Source organism: Rattus norvegicus, chromosome 1 (genome assembly GCF_021556685.1).
Source record: "Rattus norvegicus strain SHRSP/BbbUtx chromosome 1, alternate assembly SHRSP_T2T, whole genome shotgun sequence".
Taxonomy (NCBI): Eukaryota; Metazoa; Chordata; class Mammalia; order Rodentia; family Muridae; genus Rattus; species Rattus norvegicus.
Genome location: NC_141534.1, coordinates 125,667,802 through 125,688,787, shown reverse-complemented (window position 1 = coordinate 125,688,787; position 20,986 = coordinate 125,667,802).

Genomic DNA, 20,986 nt, shown 5'->3' with positions numbered 1-20,986 from the left:
CTAACAGTCAAAGTGAACCCTATATGCTGTTCATATGTTTCCGCAATCATGAATGAATAACAGTACATTAGCATGAGCACACACACAGTTAATACACTACTTCTGTCATTCACTTGACCTTGTTTTATGATATTTACACTTAACTGACTCTATGTGGTTTATTACAGTGAATATTCTTGTTATTAGCTGTTCCGTGGTTCACAAGCCTAGAAAAGTTTCTAAACATAAGCCTGCATGGATTTTGATAGTGTGATAAACGACATACAGTGGTCTCTTTATTTAGTGCTGCTGCCATGTGTTGTTCAAGTCCTTGATAACCTACTGAAATCAGTATTGCTAGCTGCCATCAGAGCTAGAAAGCAATATTTTCTTCAATGTTGCTGCCATTCTGATGGAGGATTAATATTCTTGGGGATGGCAGGGAAGATCTAAAGAACTATACCCTACTATATTAAGCCATAATGAGAAATAGAATAGTGATATTTTTCCTATCTTTTGGTGTTTGTTAATTTGACTCAGTTTCCTTTTTTATTTTGTCTTTTTTTCCCATTGGACAGTTTTTTTAATTTACATTTCTTAAATCTATTTCATATTTTATTTACATTTCAAATGGTATGTCCTTAACTAGTTTCCTGTCCATAATCCCCTTATTCCATACCCCCTCCCCCTTCTTTTATGATTGTGTTCCCCCTCCCCAAAAACATACCCCATCCAGCCTCCCCGCCCTGATATTCTCCTACACTGGGTGGTCCAGTCTTGGCAGGACCAAGGGCTTCTCCTCCCATTGGTGCCCAGCAAGTTCATCCTGCGCTACATATGCTTCTGTAGCCATGGGTCTGTCCATGTGTAATCTTTGAGTGGTGGTTTAGTCCCTGAGAGCTCTGGTTGGTTTGTATAGCTGTTCTTATGGGGTTCCCAGCCTCTTCAGCTCCTGTAATACTTTCTCTTACTCCTGCAATGAGGAAACCATTCTCAGTTCAATGGTTTTCTGCTAACATTCATCTATGTGTTTGTCATGGTCTGGCAGAGCCTCTCAAGAGACAGTTATATAAGGCTGCTCTCACCAAGAACTGTTTGGTAGCTGTATGTATAAGGTATAGATTCACTTGATGGGCAGGCTCTGAATGACCATTCTTTCAGTATCTGCTACAAAGTTCATCTCCATAGCACCCATTATGAATATTTTTGTTCTCCCCTTTAAGGACTGAAGAGTTTGTACTTTGGTCATCCTTCTTCTTCTGCTTCATGTGATCTGTAGATCGTATCTTGGGTAATTTGAGTTTTTGGTCTAATAATATCCACTTATCACTTAGTGCATATCATGTGTATTTTTTGATTGGGTTACCTCACTCAGGATGTGTTATCTAGTTGCATCCACTTGCCTATGAATTTCATGAAATCATTGGTTTTGATAGCTCAGTAATAGGCCATTGTGTACACACACACACACACACACACACACACACACACACACACACACACACACATATATATATATATATATATATATATATATATATATATATATATATTTATACACTACATTTGCTATATCCATTCCTCTGTAGAAGACTATCGGGATTTTTTCGAGCTACTGACTATTATATAAAAGGCTGCTATAAACATGGTGGTGCATGTATCCTTGTTTTATGTTGGAGCATCTTTTAGGTACATGCCCAGAAGTGGTATAGATGGGTCCTCAGATAGTACTGTGTACAATTTTGTGAGGAACCTCCAGACTGATTTCTAGAGAAGTTGTACCAGTCTGTAATCCCACCAACAATGAAAGAGTGTTCCTCTTTCTCCACATCCTTGCCAGCATCTATTGTCACCTCAGTTTTTGACCTTAGCAATTTTGACTGGTGTGAGGTAGAATCTAAGGTTTGTTTTGATTTCCATTTATCTGATGATTAAGAATGTTGAACTTATTTTTTTTTTAGATATTTCTGAGCCATTCCACAATCCTCAGTTGAAAATTCTTTGTTTGGCTCTGTAGCCCATTTTAATAGGGTTATTTGACTCTATGTAGTCTAATTTCTGTAATTCTTTGTATATATTGGATATTAACCCTCGATCGAAGGTACGTTTGGTAAAAATCTGTTCAAAATCTATTGGTTGCCATTTCGTCCTAAAACAGTGAGCACTTTTTGACTTACAGAGGTTTGCAATTTTATGATGTCCTATTTGAGGATTCTTGATGTTAGAGTGTAAGGGTCTGTTGTTTTGTTCAGGAAATTTTCCCCGGTGCCCCTGTGTTCAAGGTTTTTTCATACTTTTTCTTCAATTACTTTGAATGTATCTGGTTTTATGTGGAGATCATTGATCCACATAGACTTGAGATTTGTACAGGGATCTAAGAATAAATTGCTTTTCATTCTTCTACATGCTGACTTCCAGTTGAACCAGCACTATTTGTTGAAAATGCTATCCTTTTTCCATTTGATGGTTTTAGCTCCTTTTTTCAAAGATCAAGTGACCATAGGTATGTGACATCATTTCTGGGTATTCAATTCTATTCCATTGATCTACCTGCCTGTCTGTGTAGCAATAACATACCGTTTTTACCACTATTGCTGTGTAATATCGCTTGAGGTCAAGAATGATGATTACCCCAAAAGTGCTTTTATGGTTGAGGACAGTTTTAGTTCCCTTGTGTTTTTTGTTGTTTCAAATGAATATGCAAATTGTTTTTTCTAACTCTATGAATAATTGAGTTGGAATTTTGATTGGTATTGCATTGAATCTGTAGATTGCTTTTGGTCAAGTCATCATTTTTACTATATTTTTCATTTATTGGATTTCTTTTATTTACATTTCAAATGTTATTCCCATTTCTGGTTTCCTGAATATAAGCCCACTATCCCATCCCCCTCTCTTGTTGTATGTTGGAGCATATTTGGGGATATGACCAGAAGAGGTACAGCTGTATCCTCCAGTAGTGCAATGTCCAATTTTCTGAGGATCCTCCAGACTGATTTCCAGAGTGGTTTTACAAGCTGGCTATCCCACCAACAATGGGGGAGCATTGATCTTTCCCCACATCCTCACCAGCATCTGTTGGCCCCTGAGTTTTTGATCATATCTATTCTGACTTGTGTGTGGTGGAATCTCAAGATTGTTTTGATTTGCACATCCCTGATGACTAAGCATGTTGAGCATTTCTTTAGGTACTTCTCGGCCATCCAATATTCCTCAGCTGAGAATTCTTTGTTTAGATCAGTACCCCATTTTTAATACAGTTATTTGGTTCTCAAGAATCTAACTTCTTGAGTTATTGTATATTTTGCATATTAGTCCTATATCAGTTGTAGAATTGGTAAAGATCTCATAGGAGAAATGGAAGGAGGGAAGGAATAGGTGGTTATGAATGGAAAACCAGTAAAGGAGATAACATTTGAAATGTAAATAAAAATATCCAATTTTAAACTCAGAGAGAGAAATAGAAAGAGAGAGATTGAGAGAGAGAGAGATTGAGAGAGAGAGAGAGAGAGAGAGAAAGCAGGAAAGAGCCTCAAATACAGGCACAGGTGGAATTTTTTTCTGAACAAAATACGAATGACTTATGCTCTAACATCAAGAATTGACAAATGACACCTCATAAAATTGCAAAATGTCTAGAAGGCAAAGGAGACTGTCTTTGGGACAAAATAACAACCAACCGATTGGGAAAAGATGTTTACCAATCCCACATCAGATAGACGACTAATATCCAATATATACAAAGAATTCAAGAAGACTCGAAACAGTCAAATAACCCTATAAGAAAAAGGGGAAGAGAGCGAAACAAAGAATTCTCATTTTTGGTGGGTTTGCAACCTGGTACAACCACTCTGGAAATCAGTCTACAGGTTCTTTAGAAAATTGGACACAGTACTACCTGAGGACCCAGCTATTCCACTCCTGGGCATATACCCAAAAGTTGCTCTAACATATAACAAGAGCACCTTCTCCACTATGTTCATAGCCGTCTTATTTATAGTAGCCAAACACTGGAGAGAACCCAGATATCCATCAGCAGAATATTGGATACAGAAAATGTGATACACCTACACAATGGAGTACTGCTCAGCTATTAAAATCAATGATTTCATGAAATTCATATGCTACTTTATGGAGTAGAAAATGTCATCCTGAGTAAGTTAACCCAGTAACAAAAGAAGACACATGGAATGTACTCAATGATATGTGGATATTAGCCAAAAAGAAGCAAGAATACCCATGATAAGACTCACAGAGCATATGAAACTCATTAGTGGGAAGAAAATAATCTCTGAGAAGTATAAAGAGAATTGTATCTAGAGAGAGAGAAGAGGAGGTACAGGAAAGAGGGGCCAATTCAGTTATGGGAGGAAATGGTAAAGAAGGACAGAAGGTCAGTAATTTGAAAGTAGGTGTGTAGCAGTGGGGGAGGGGTAGCTGGTGGTAGCCACTAGAAAGTCACAGATGACAGTGACATAAGAGTTTCTCAATACCCAATAGGGAGGATTTTGGCCAAAATACCCAAACAACAAAGGGGAGATAGATCCTCTACAAACCATATCCAGTGGATAGGCATGGCCCCAGTTGAGTGAGGGGGGCACCCACCCACCTCAAAATCATTAATCCAAAATTCCTTCTGTCAGAAGAAATGCAGGGAAAAAGAGTGGAGTAAAACCTGAAGGAAAGACTAATCACAGACTGCTCTCCCAAGGGATTACTGACACAAAACCCAGACAGTAGTGTTGATGCCAATAAATGCTGACTGACAGGAGCCCAGTATAGCTGTCACCTTAGAGGCTCTTTCAGAGCCTGATCAATACAAATTCTTACATACACAAACAAACATTAAAGTAAGTACAGGAACAATAGGTAAGTTAGGGCAAGTGCTGTAGGAACTGAAGGGGGTTGCAACCTCAAAGGAAGAACAATATTATCAACCAATTGGAACTCCCAATTATCTCAGGGACTAAACTACAAACCAACGAGTACACAGGTATACATATGGCTCTAGCTGGATGTGTAGCACAGGATTGCCTTATCAGGCATGACTGGGAAGGGAGCCCTTTGGTCCCCTGGAGGCTTGATGACCCAGATAAATGCTAGGCTGCTGAGGCAGAAGGTGGTAGGCATGTGGGGGAGACATCCATAGAGACAGGAGGGCTGGAAGAGGGCATAAGATTCTTTGGAGTGAATGGAGGTAACATTTGAAATGTAAATAAATAAAATAACCATTTTTAAAAGAAAAGAAAATGGCCTCCCATACTCTCAAAATGAGTAACACTATTAGATAATACGGCCTTACTGTGATATGAGTGGTCTTTTTGAGGGAAGTTGGCATAAGGGATTGACCTTTTAGGTTTCAGAAACTCAATCTAGACCTAGTGTGACCTTAGTTCTCTTCGTGGTGCTTGGAAATTGTCCATGATCCTTCTACAGAAACATGTCTTTCTGTATCCTGCCATGCTTTCAGCAATGATATTAATGCACTAAACCTTGAAGATATAAGCCAGCACCCATGAAATATTTAGATTGTAAGAGTTTCCTTGATCATCTCTGTGCTTTTTTTGGTCTTATTGAGGACTCTAGATCCTATAACCCTTCCTATCCCTCTTCCAAAGTATTTTCTGAGCTCTGACTCATGTTTGCCTGAGTCTCTACATCAGCTACCATCAGTTTCTGTGTGAAACCTCTTTAATGATGATTATGCTAGGCTCCTTTACACAAGTGTAGTAGAGCATCCGTAGGTATTATTTTATGAACTTTTTTGCCTATCATGTTTGCTTTTATCCTAGATCTCAAAGCTACCAAGGTCTTAGCTCTTGTCCCTCTAGGCATTGATAGGGTTACGATCCCTCTTCTGGCTTGCATTTCTAGCTGGAACAGTATGTGGATGTCCACTTCTAAGATTTTGGTACCACTTTTACCAAAGCACAACATGCTATCAGGACCAATTGTAGATTGAAGGTTTTGTGGCCACGTTGGTGTCTAAATCTCTCTACTGGAAGTGTGTCTGGTTACAAAAGACGTTTGGTTCAGACTTCTTATACCCTGTTACTAGGTGGGTGTCGTAGGCACAGTCACACACATAGTTTCCTGAAAATTTTCATTGAACTAGCTATCTACCTTACCCCACAAAGGCCCTCAATTCTAATTGACTCTTCTAGTACCATTTCCCTTCATGCTCCCTGCTGTTGTTCCACCCCCATGCTCACACACGCCAAGTCCACCTGTTAACTTTATTTTATTTCCCAGAGAGATTCATGTACCTCCTCAAGCCCTACTTGTTACTTAGGTACACAGGTCCTGTGTATTGTAGCATGAGTATCCTTTATACCTAATGTCTGCTTAGATGTATATACCATATCTGTCTTTATGTGTCTAGAATACCTTACTGAGCATAACATTTTTTCTACTTCCACCTATTTGCCTGAAAATTTCAGGTTATCTGTTTTTAACAGCTAAGTAATTGTTCATCGTATATATGTGTCATCATTTTTTATCCATTCTTCAGTTGAGGAATATCTAAGTTGTTTCCAGGTTGGGACTATTATGAAAAAAACCTGCCCTAAACACAGTTAAACACTTATTCTTGGGGTAAAATGGAGCAACCTTTGAATATATGCCCAAAAGTGGTATAGCTAGTTTTTATAGTGAATTTAGTCCCACGTTTCTGAAAAAATGATATGTTGATTTCCAAACTGGCTATACAAGTAGGCTTTTCAAGTACCAATATAGAAATGTTCCCTGTTCCCCTTTGTTCCACATTTTTACAAGCATGAGCTGTCATTTTTGTGTTTGTTTTTTGTTTGTTTGTGTAGTTGTTGTGGTTTTTATGTTTTTGCTTTATTTTGTTTGTTTTATCAGTCATTCAGACACATGTAAATTGGGATCATCGCGAAATTTTGTTGATTTGCATTTTCCTGGTGGCTAAGGATGTTGAACTTTCTTGTATGTAAAAAACTCTGCCTTATAATTTCAGGTTTTTTCATTAAATAAATGTCAATAATCTCAATATATGCACAGTAAACTTAAAAGAAATATTATCAATGAATGAATTTAAAATTACAATATATCCTTTTTGTCTCTTTAGTTCAACTATCTACATGTCTGGTTCTGTTTCTGCTCTTAGAAGGATCATTGTGCACCATGTTGAACTTGAAGGAATGAAGTTGAGCTGGGTCAGGTGGTTCAGACAGGAACTTGGCTAGTGTAAGTAGAGTAGAAATGCCCTCCTCCAAAGATATTTTCAGCAAAACCACTCTTCTTTAAATGGGGAACAAGGACTGTAAATGCCATGTGGAATTCATAGGAAATTTCAGGGAAAGTATACATCATTGGCTCAGGCTGAAATGCTGGAAATGCTTCACTTACCTAAAAGGAATTTCTAGGTGCTTACTGGACAGAGCAAGACAGGACATCTGTGTTTTGTCAACCAGCTTCCTGATTACCTCAAGGATGTTTGAGGTAAGAGCCATAAGGCCTATATGAAGTGGTACCTGCAGGCCCACAGCAAGAAGAAATACAGACCTATTATTTCTGGTCTCAGAAGGAGGTTTTCAAGGTTTGCACACGTATCAATCTCACTCTTGCTCCTGACTAGCTCCTGAAGTGCAATGCTTTCCTGTCCCACAATTTTCCTCTAACATCTACATACTGAAACCTAGTAAAACAAAGTAATGAGACAAATTAAATTACTAGTTAAAAATAACTGTTCCAAAAATATTGTTAATTAAGACAGATCTTTTGGAAATTGTGTAAATATAATAAACTACCCAAATGAAAAAATACTTAATTTAAAAAATTTATAAACGATTTTGCAAGTCCTAAATATTCAATATTTCTTAAGATATAAAAACTGAATGGAAATAACATAGTCAACGTTGATAAGAAATACAATGGCACAAGCAAAGGAATGTGTGGTTAGATAGGACGTTTCTTTCACTTGCTATTTTTACTTCTGTTATTCATACTATGTTCTGTAGAGTTACAACATCCTGTACAATAGTTCTGTTCTACATTAAATAGAAATATAATGCCAAATAAAGGAGAGGAGAGTGATATTCACACTTTGATGAGGAGAGTAATTATCTTAATAAAATATTGGAATTTCCTATTTAAAGTATTTACCAACTGTTTTTGTGTTCTGAAATCTATCTCAGTTTGGTAGCTTCTAAGAAAGCTTTCCTAAAGCTTTAAACTTTAACCTGAAACTCATAGGAATAGAAAAGACTTCAACCAAATGTTGAGACGTTTGGATGACTCATTAGAACATTGCAATTATGGATATTTGGAATACTAAAGATACAGAAAGAAAATATCTTGGGTTTTAAGCACCTTAATGAGCACCTGATCACGCAACTAGTCCTCAATTAACATCCTTTCAACAAGCTGGTAAGACTTTTGGAATTAATTAATAAATCACTACCTAAAGAACACATGTGCAAAATATAAGAACACTATCATCTAATATTGTCTAAAACCTGTGATAGGTATTTTCTCATTTTCCATACCCATTCAGTTGATTTTCCTGATAAAAATACTTATAAATTACCCTGGTTTATGAATTTTGTCTGCAATGATGCTATTCCAGTCTATGTAAACACTTCCAGGCAGGAGCATTGTATTGAAGGCATGCTAGATCTCGGTACCCAGCTGTTAACATCCATATTTGACTCAAAATAAGTGATACTTTATTCTTTTCAATTAAATATATATTTGCAGAAATAAATATTTGGTTAAATACTTCTAAAGTTTTATACTAATTTGTATTCAATGAAACATAAATTCTTTTTCTTTTCACTACAAGAGGTTTTATTTCCCGGAGAAAAATTATTAGATTTGGCAACAAGAACAGAGAAAACCCAAAATAATGTATACATACACATTTTTCTGGCCTTCAACATCAGCCTGTGACATACACAGCAGGCACATGAGGGAGGACTTTGATCTCCCTAGGAGCACTTGTTTGAATTTAGCCTTTCTTTTCTTTTTTTTTTTTCATCCTTATTACCTTGGGTGTTTCTTATTTACATTTCGATTGTTATTCCTTTTCATGGTTTCTGGGCCAACATCCCCCAAACCCCTTCCCCTCCCCTTCTCTATGGGTGTTCCCCTTCCAGTCCTCCCCCCATTACCGCCCTCCCACCAACAATCACATTCACTGGGGGTTCAGTCTTAGCAGGAACAAGGGCTTCCCCTTCCACTGGTACTCTTACATTGCTACCTAGAGGTTGGAGCCATGGGTCAGTCCGTGTATAGACTTTGCGTAGTGGCTTAGTCCCTGGAAGCTCTAGTTGGTTGGCATTGTTGTTCATATAAGAACTCATCAGTTTACTATTTAGAATTGGACTCTATTTAAGTTTCCACTATACGAGGGAGAAAATCACTATTGTTTAATTTGTGGTTAGAGATCACAACAGATTTAAATGCTTTAAATTTGTCATTTTCTGTGTGGAAAATGCCTTCATTAAGTGAAATGAAATCATTATATGGAAACAATTACATAATTTGTATTATGTAATTGTATAATTTTCCATGATTTCTGAATGATTTCATTCATTACCTCTCCCTACTAGTTCTAATAGTATCTTCATAATCTTTCGTAAGTTCTACCTTCTTTCATTCTCCTAAACTTGCATCCTAGTTCTAGTAAGTACAATTTTATGGTTTGCTCATATGTTTTGTTTCTGTGTTAGGAGTGGTTACTTGTTATTTTGTCTTTATTTTATTAGTAACACACTATGTAGCTCAAAGTGGACAACATATAAAGTCAGTCTGAATTAGTGGAACAAATATTAGCATTACAAGCATATACAAAAATTTCCACATATTTACATTCATAACAAGAACAAAAGAAACACGAATATTAAAATTATTTGGGTTGAAGGGACTTAATGTTTGAAGTGTTTATGGAAAAATAAATTCTTTTCCCATAATAATATATTTTGATGATAGTTATCCTGCCTCTACTATTGCCAGTTCCTGCACACATGCATTTCTACCATTACAAAACAATCTTCTAAGGGCTAAAAATAAATTAGAATAACATAAACTTATGTTGATATCAACAGTAAATTAAACAATGATAATTTTCTCCCTAATTGTGTGGAAAGATAAATTGCAACATATTGAAAATCAACAACAAAGAGTCCGAGAGAAAGACTAGAATCAGAAACACAGTCATTCACATATTCAGGATTTGAAGCTATATTTTATATGAAGAAGACAAAGTGCAGACCCATGCAGGGCCAGTGAGAGCTATCTCAATCTCTCAGAGTTCATGTGAGCTCTGATTATGTTCTTTTACAGAGTCTTGGTTTCTGGATGTGTTCTGATACTTAAACCTCTTTTGCTAACACTAGCACTTCTTCATGGTTCTCTTAGCACTGAAGCAATAGATATGATGGAAATATTAGTCCTAGGTCTGAGTGTTCCAAGAATTCCCACCCTCTGTGCAATGTCTAACTGTGAGTCGTGTATTTATTGCCCCCTTTGGAGGGGCCCTTAAATCAAATAAGGTATTGGTTGTTGACTCCCACAAGCACCATTGTAGTTATCTTGCAGGCAGGATTCTTTGTAGGTTAAAGGGTTTTTGGCCTTCCTTGGTGTGTACACTCGACTTTCAGTAGTGCACATACTACATTGCAAGATGAAAAATGCTAGAATATGGGTGGGAGGCATGGGGTCTCTAACTAGGCACCATCTCAACTTCTCTCTGTTCAAGGATTGCTGTAGGTGTCATCAATTATTCTTAATAGAAACAAATCTAGGTAATATAGCTATCAAGTTGGGCCTCTGTCTACCATATTATTTAGCAATTTCATTTAAAATTCATTCATATGCTAATATTCATAAAGGATTTGCTGTTTGTTACCTATGTAATCATTAAATGGCTCTTAATTTTAGTTATCTCCATATTCCATACTCTATTCACGTCTTAATTAGGGTCACTAATTGTTCCCCCCTTTCCAGCCCCCATAATATGCATATAAATATATTCTAGTTCCCTTTCCTAAGGAGACCTATCTATTACTCTTATTCCATTACTCTAAACTTAGTTTCTCTGGTTCTACAGAATGTACATTGCTTGTCATTGACTTAACAGCTAATGTCCACATATAATCAAATAGATAACATATTTGTCCTGGTTGTCTGAGCTACTTCATTCAATATGATGTTTCCTAGTTTGATTCATTTACCTGTGATTTTCATTATTTCATTTCTTTTAATGGCTGAATTTTTCAAATAAAAAGTAGATGCATGTTCTCATGCTGTGCCCTGTAACTGTACATTGGGAGAGATGAACTGGGAGTTAATGTCTGAGGACACTTTGGATTACACTGGTTAGAAGGAACCCTAGGCTGCAGTTTGGGGGTGTGTACCACAACATCAGCAAAAGAAGTGAGTTTAAATGATTATATAAATGAACAAATAAATTATGTAAGACATAAGTAGTGTAAAATATACTGTAGTAACTTTATAATACGTGCTTGAACAAAAGGACAGTAAAAATCAAATCAAACCACTTTTACTCTTTTCAAAACCATTGGCACATAGGGTGTTGCTCAAAATAGGATGTATGTCCAGTGTGTCACAGTTCCTGAGTAGAAACACCACTGTTTCAGTGAAAAAATAATTTGACTATCCAGTGACTTGACAGAATATGTAAAATGAAGTCCAGAAAAAACAGAGTTCCAACAAGGAAAGCCTCAGAGCAGATGTACAGAATTGACTTCCACAAATTTTCTTCTGACCAATAGAATATATATCTTCTGAAGACTAGTTTAATCATATTTTAATAATTTAAAGATGAATGAATATGGAATCTATTAACTTTGAATTACAAATATTTGAAAATTGATTTTTGGACACAATATATTCTAATCCCTCCTTCTTTTGTCTTCCCTGATTCTTTCTACTTTCACAATGACATTTTTCCTCATGTTCTCCCCCAACACATTACAAAATATGAAAAGAAAATATAACCAGAATGAAATAGAACAGACAACCAGAGGAATCAGAAAATACAAGAAAAAACATAAGAATCGCAAAGAGATACATGCTCAAAAAGAAATGCCCATGAAAGTATTAAATTGGGAGTCATAATATATGAGAAAATTACTATCATGGTTAAAAATACAGCATATTATCAATCAAAAATAATTCAAAATTACCATTGATTTATATAAGTTAGTGTGAAGCCTGTGCTTGATTGTGGATTCTACACCCATGACACGGTACAGGACCAAAGCAGTTTTTGATATTGGAAAATTTTTCAAATGTGAAGCTCCTAAGAGAGGTAGATTATATTCAGTTCCCACTGTTTATAGTTGGACTCCTAAAAATCTTTACCTGCAAAACATGTGCAAAACCTGTGCATGATTTCCTTATATACAGGAGGCCATATGTGTATCAGGTCTGCTATATCTGGACATTGTTCCTGACATGATTGCATTCCTCCCAACATCACTGTGCCTTCCAATATTTCTGCCACGTCTTCTACAAGTCTTTTCTGAGCCATGATAGAAGAGATTGGATGGCAATGACTCATTTGGAGAGGGTGATACAGTTCTTTCACTCTATATATTGTCCAGCTATGGGTCTCTGTATCTGGCCCCTTCTATTGTGTATGAGAGCTTCTGAGATAACCGTAGAGCAGTATACTGATCTATGTGTATAAAAGAATATTATTAGGAATCATTTTGTTGCTATATTTCCATATCAGACAATAATAGCTGCTTTAAGCCTTAAACTCTGGTATTTTGCTATGAGAACAATGGTAGGAATGTGTTCTGTCTCATTTTTGATGTCTCACGTCAAGTCAGATAGTGGTTGCTTACTCCCTTGAAGGCACCACTATGGCAGCGGTGTATCTTGTAGGTAGCTGACTATGGTAGATCAAATAGTATGGAGGTGGGTAAGTTCCCCCTCACTAACCATGCAGAGTACATGTCAGTACCAGCAACACTATTCAAAAGGTAAAGGTTTTAGTTAGGCACCTGTTTGTCTTCTCTATATTCAAAAGAAATTTAGGTGTTGTCTTCAACAATAGATACATCATCAGTTGTATGGTACAATCAATAGCTTTGCCAATAGTTGATTTAATTGGAGTCATACAATGAGGACATATTGGTCAAGAAATATATTAGGCATAGCCAATACGTGGGGTTGGAGATTTCATTTGGTGGGAAGAGATGTCTAGTTTATTCATTCACTCCCATTGTTTTTCGTATTTCCTTAAGAATTTTTATTTATGTTATGTATAAAAATTGATTTGATCCACACATAGCTTTAGGTGTCCTCCATAGTATTCCACTCTATCGTCCTCACTCTCCCATCTCCATTTAATTGCTGCATTCAAATGTCATCCCCAAATAACCCCATATATTTATATTATATTTATTTATAATATAATATTTTTATAATAACCCCATTATTTATATTATTTATCAATGCTCACAAAATCCTTCCCTCAATCCTAATTTCTGTATGCCTTTTTCAAGGCTTAAAACATCCAAATATAAACTGATACATACTGTATTTGTCTTTGGGGTTATGGAAAACACATAATGAGCATTTTGTTTGTTTGTTTGTTTGTTTGTTTTTGTCTTTTGTAGTTTCATCCATTTTACTCTGAGTTCCATTATTTTCATTTTAACAGCTGAGTAACATTCTATTTTGTAATATACCATATTTTTATTATCAATTTCTCCACTATGGAAAAGTAGGCTGTTTCCTAATTTTAACTAATGGGAATATAGCAGCAATGATAGGCACTCTAGATATCTCTATTGTATGATATGGATTCCAATGGATATATGCCCAAAAATGGTCCACCTGGAACTTGAGATAAAACATTCCCAGAAAACCAAACTGATTTCCAAAGTGGCAGTACAAGTGTGTTTTTTCCACAAGCAGTGGATGAGATTTCTTATTACTTATCATCTTAATTTGCATGTGTGATCTTGGCCACAATGATAACTGAAAATAAAATTTCAAAATGGTTATAATGTGCACATTTGTGCTTACTAAGGATGTTGAACTTTTCTTTAAGCAAAACCAGCATTTGAATGGGCAATTATGGGTAATTAGAGGAAGGGATTTGTCTTTGAATACCAAAAGGATAAGTAAGTAAAAGACATGGAAATTGGGGTAGAGAAGACAATGGAAAGATTAGTATTCAGAGACAAACCACAGTAAATAGAGTGCCCTAGCCTACTGAAACATACTCTAGATGGGGACACTAAACAATTTCAACACACAGACACAAATACTTCCTTTTTCATCTTTATATAAGAAGCCAGACACATTATAAGGACAAATTTGTTAATAAATTTAAGAAAAATGCAGTTCATGTCTGGGGATGAGAAACTGTCAAGCTCTAAGCTTCATGACAGATATTTAATAGGGAAAATAAAATAAAAATGTGATATTATGTAAATAAGCCTCCTACAAATGAAATTGCCATCAAAAATGTATTCTCATGGAAGAAAGTCCCTTTGGTTCTTATAGATTTTAGACACAAAATTCATTCTTACCTTAAAACCTCAAACTAAGGTATACCTGAAGGAGTGGTTACCTCTGCGGTCACAGCGCCATCTAGCTTTCAACAGAACAAGAAGATTGATGGAAAACTACAAAAAAATTCTTTTTTTTTTTTTTTTACACTCCAGACTACATTCCCCTCTCAGTTCACAGCACCCTACGAAGGTTCCATATCCAATACATCCTCCCCGCCTCACTTCCAGTCAGAATGAAGTTTCCTCAAACCCCCACACACACCAGACCTCTAAACATCAGGGGCCTCCAGTCTCTTGAGGATTACGTGCATCTTATCTGACTGAACCCAGACCTAGGAGTCCTCTGCTATATATGTGATGGAGGCCTCCTCTCAGCTAGTATATGCTACATGGCTGGTGATCCAGTGTCTAAGACATCTTGGAAGTCCAGGAAAACTAAGACTTCTGGTCCTCCTACACTTCTACCGTTCTCCTCAGCTTTCACTAATTTTTCCTTAATTGAATCAGAGGGGTCAGAATTCATCGGTTGGGTGCACATATCAGTATCTGACTTTTTCAGTTGCTTGTTGGGTCTTTTGGAGGGCAGTCATGATAGGTCCAGTTTTTGAAAGCCCCATAGCTTCAGTAATGGTGTCAGAATTTAGGGTCTCCCCTTGAGCTACATCCCACTTTGGGCCTGTCAGAACACAGAGACCCAAGGAAATGACTGTTTATTTAAAAGGATTTAAAGAGACAACTCAAAGCCAAAACCTATACTTTGATGTCTACAAGGGACATCTAATGTTTACTCCCCTTTAGAGACAAAGAGAAGGATGCAGCACCCTGTTTCTGCCACATACAAGTCATTACAAGGTTAAAGATCAATGAGAATCCTTTTAGGCTGCCGGAAAGAAATAATGGATGGAGAGAAATATTTTGCCCTGAATGCATACATAATAGAAATTAAAATATTAAATTAAATTAATTAATTCAATTGGCCATTACTATGTGTACAATATTCATTTTTCATTTTATGTTGGTGTACTCTTGCAAATATTTTTCATTTCAGTTACACTCCAATTCATATAACTCACAGGACTTTATTATTTCAAGCCTTGAAGCTGTGAAAGTGGCACCACACAGCCAGCAAGGATGGGGCAGTATTTCTAGCAACAGTAATTGAAGATAACTCCTTTTGTGATAACCATTAACACTTTTAGATTGTCCCATGACACATTCTAGTTTTCATTAGGGCTCACCAACTAGTTCTGTATAATTGTGGTGAGGGTCTTTTTGAAAGGAAGACAGTTGTCCTCTTTTCCAAATGCAGAAAGTGTTGAGAAGTCAACATGAAGACAGCCCATTCCTCGTTGATTTCTTTTGTTTTGCATGTAGGACAAGACTTTTCCTCCTTAAATAAAAAACTCTTTAATCGCTCCTCATAGGTTATTGCTTATCAAAGTATTCAGGTTATATCTCAGCATTTAAAAGTGTCTGTTTATTTTTCCTGTCAGTGTTGAACTCTTCTTGTGTAGTCTTCTTTTTGTTACTTATTCATTTTATTGGATTACATAGGTTAATTCATTTCCCAGTATCCCCTCTGCAAATACTTATCCCATTCCCCATACCCCTGCTTCTATGAGGTTGTGCCCCCAACAACACACCCAATTCCACCTCACGGTTCTGGCATTCCCTTACAATGAGGCATCTAGCCTTCACAGGATGAAGAGTCTCTCCTCCCATTGATGCCAGAAAGGCCATTCTCTGGGTCATATGCAGCTGGAGCCATGGGTCTCTTCATGTGTATTCTTTGGTTGTTGGTGTAATCCCTGGGAGTGCTGAAGTGTCTGATTTGTTGATATTGTTGTTCTTCCTAGTGGTTTTCCAACCTTTTAAACTGCTTCAGTGCAGTCACATTGCTCAGTCCAATGGTTTGCTGCAAGCATCTGCCTCTGTATTTGTCAGAACCTCTGGCAGAGCCTCTCAGGAGATAGCTCTATCAGACTCCTGTCAACAAGCACTGCTTGAAATCAACAATAGTGTCTGGGTTTGGTGTCTGTATTATGGGATGGATCCCCAGGTGGCCCAGTCTCTGGATGGTCTTTCCTTCAGTCTCTGCTCCACACTTTGTCCCTGTATTTCCTTTAGACAGGGGCATATCTGGGTTAAAATTTGGAGATGAGTGGGTGACCCATCCCCCAAATGGGGACCTTGCCCAGCCTCTGGCTATGGTCTCTACAGTTTCTCCCTCCCTTTGTATGACAGTTCAGCTAAACTGATACCCTTTGGGTCCCAGGAGCCTCTTGCTTTTCTGGCATCTGGGACTTTCTTGTGGCTACCCACAGTTCCCCATCCCCCATTGCTATATACTTTGTTCAATTTCCTGACACTCTGTATATCATCCTGGTCTCCCACACCTGACCTTGTCTCCTTCTTCCCTTCCTCCTCTACTTTTCCTCCCAGTAGCTGATAAGATAAGTCTTTCCTTGCACAGTCGCTAGAAACCTAATTCTATTTCTAAAGTGACTTTTTCATCGTATATATACTAACAAAATGTATGGGCTTAAACCAAAGCTTTGAAATCTTCATCTTCAGTGTTAGAGGTATTCAATTTCTATTGTTATACATTTAAGATTTTCTATTATTTATTTTAAAATTCTTCTCTTATTCATTAAAAACCATATGGAGTTTCCCCTCCCTTCTCTCCATGCAGTCCACCCTCATATCTTTCCTGTCATCCAAATCCACTCCTCAAACATATACTTCAAAAAATTGAGCAACTTTCCAGACATACCAACTAAACCTGACATAGCAAGTTACAATACTAGGAACAAACCCTTTCATCAAACCTGGGTGATGGAAACATCAGTGATTTAATTACTTCTGGATGAACTAATTGAAAGGAAGCTTTAGATTTCATTGCTACAATTATTCTTTAATACCATTTCTAGACTATTTTGTTGAGTCGAATTAAACAGAAGAAATCATGAAATATGCTTCCTAGGCAATACTAATATTAACTCATCTTAATGCTAAGTACGTTCTTTCCCTTCTAATAACCACCACCAAAATTAAGATCCTATTCCATCAACATGAGTCAGTCAATAGACCTGTAACAGAAAGTTATTCATAAAAGCACTGCACAGTACACATACTTCTGCTAGAGAAAATATGGTGAAACTAAAAGGACCAAAGTTACTTTTTATCTCAATTTTGTCTGCTGCCAAACAGAAATGGCATGCCCACATGCCCACATACTTTCAGTTACTGTGGTTGCTACGGCATAAACAAGTGCTTTGCCTTTATTTTTTGTCAAGTATTGGATTTCTTCATTAGAATCATAAGTTTCCAATTATATTGATATTAAAAGTCCTGTCATTTTATCTTAATACAGTTTTCTTCAGATATAGATTTATAAATGAATACTAAAGAAAGTTTGGCTTTTATGAATAAAGACAAAAAGTGATTAGAGTTAATTCAGAAATTAGGAAATCATCAGTCAGTTGGCACAAGTTTAAAATTAAATTTTGCTTGGAATTTTTAATAGCACTGTAGACATTTTTAAAAATGTTTATTTCTATCTAATTCTGGAAATACAATATTTATGTTTACTATACAACATTTTACTCCTACAGTTCTTTAATATTTCTCCCAACATGACTCTAAAATGAAGAGAGATAAACTTATATAGGATATATTTAATTTAGTTCCACATAATTCATCTTCAAGTATTATGACAATTTCCTTGTGTTTAGATGTATATTACAATTATTTCTTTCTTTTAATATTAAATACTACGTTTAGACTGTCAGTAAAGTTGTAATAGTAAAAAAAAACATCAACATAGTCTTCTTGCTGACACATTTTAAAGTACAACATTGGGTCTTGGGAATTGATTTATAGTCAAAGAGGAAGGGAAGGACCAGTGGATAGAAAATTATTGAATACTGAGGAAGACAGGGACAAGAAGGATCAGAGTAATAAGACATAATCTTGAAAAAGAGATGGATGAGAATCATATTCATATGAGCATGGTGATGGATTATTACTCATTGTCAAATGGTTCTACTAACATAGAATATTTTTTGAAAGTATACAAATATCCTAAAAACATTCTGAATGAAATTTTATTTTGGAAAGAAAGTCATTTTTAGAATACTTAGGCATTCTGTTGTTCTTATTGTTTCTGTGCATTTTATAATTATTTTTTTTTAGATTTTAAATGTTGTCCCCTACTTGATATCACCTCCACAAACACCCTACCCCTTTACCTCTAAGAAAGTGATCCCGCACCCACACACTCATCCCTGCCTCACATCTCTAGCATCACCTTATAAGGGGAAGAATAGCTATGCCTGATTGCCAACTTGACTATATCTGGAATGAAATATAATTGAGAATTGGAAGTCTCACGTATAATCCTTATCTTGAGGCTGGGAGATACAATTTTCTGACATAGACATTGGCAGGGAGATCTTGACACATAGTGGCTATGAATCCCAGGAGACAAGGGGATCTCTGTTTTCAAGGTCATCTGAGACAAAGGGAGTCCCTGATCCAGACTTGGTGGTACACATCTTTAATCTGGGACACATCTTCTGCTAGAGACCTATACAAGGACATTGGAACATGGAAGGTCCTCTTTTCTTTACCTTCCTGCCTTGTGGGACTGGGCCATTGTTAGATCCTTGGACTTTCATTCACACATACTGCTGAGCATTGTTGGGAGTTGAACTACAGACTGTAAGACATCAACAAATCCCCTTCCCATATAGAGACTACCCATAAGTTCTGTGATTCTGGAGAACCATGACTTATGCAATGGGACAACCTACAAACTGCCACCAGACCAAAAGCCTCAGCTCCCACTGATGCTGAATAAAGCAGTCTTCTGCTACACATATAGCAGGAGCCATGGACCAACTCATCTATACTCTTTCTTTGGTGGATTAATCTCTGGGAGCTCTGATGTGCCGGGTCAGTTGATGTAGCTGATGTAGTTCTTCCTATATAATTGCAGTCCCTTTCAGCTCCTTCAGTCCTTCTCCTGACACTTTCATTGGGATACCCGGGCTCAGTCTGAAAGTTGGCTGTATCTGCATCTATCTTAGTCAGGTGGAGACAAAGCCTCTCAGAGGACAGCTATACCAGGCTCCTATCTCCCAGCACTGCTTGGCATCAGCAACCAAGATGTCCCTCAAGGGAAGAATGGATATAGAAAAATGTGGTACATTTACCCCATAGAACACTGCTCAGCTATTAAAAGCTATGATTATGTATTTTATAGGCCAGTTGATGGAACTAGAAAATATTATCTTGAGAGATGTAACCGAGACGAAAAACAGCCTACATATTTTAAACCTACTCACTGGCTAGTGAATATTAGCCCAAAACCTCAGAACTCAGATGATAAAACTCACAGACCAAGATTACCAAGAAGGAAAGGCCAGAGTGTATATGCTTCCATCCCAAAGGGAGAATAGAATCTTATTGTATCTGTTATGATTTTTAACTTTGTACTTTCAGACCCCTCAATTGCTTGATGTTTGTACCTTTTACCAAAGACTCTTCTGAAGTTTAAGAGTCGTTTCAATAATTCTAGTTTATTTTTCAAATAAAATATTCTTTTTAAATATGTCTGACATTTCTAATGAACAACCACAATACTTCTCAAATTGTTACTTCAAATGTGAGCATTACCAAAATTGATGTTTTCCTCTGCCTCTCAATATCAGCATAGGAAAATTAAAATTAAAAGTGAAGTTCCTTGAGCTTTCCCTTTCACTGGCATTTCTGGTACAGGTGAGGAGGTATGCTGAGACGTGTCTCTATTGTAAGAGCCAGGAGGGTTGTGGATTTAGGGAAAGAACATGTCACACTCCTCATAACATAGAGTGTCACAACTTCTGTGAAAATGGTCGGCAATTCATTCTGATATTTCTGCTTTCCTCACAGAGCCAGCAGTGCTAGGATAGGACTCATATTATCATTGTTCATACTTTTAATCAATGTCACTAGACCGGAAAAGTACTTTGTCTGTTCTATTAGAAATATTACATCTCTATGCTTTGCAGTCAATCCTCACCTTGTGGATGAAATCATTTATACTCTAGCTTTCTCTGAAGGTGATACAGGTTTCTCAAAACATTGATACTTTGATTTTAAGGAGTTCTAATATTAGTAAAGTGTCATTTAAAAAACTGCCTTTTCCTTAAGGGATTTTTCAGCAGTTAGAGTACTGACTTCACTTCCAGAGGACCTTTTGAATTTTCAACACCTACTATTCTGCTAACCATGATCAGTTTTGCCAGTCACAAGTGAACTGAGGCTTTCTTCTGGCCTTTTCAGGACTTTCTGGAATATGCTCCAGAGACATGTACTGAAACAGTAATACAGAACAATAACCAATAGAGTAGGATTTTTAGAAACTCACTTTATGCAATTGTACTTTTTCAGAACGTTAAGTCTGTATCAGCAAAACTGATGCATTTTTCAAATTCTATTGATTT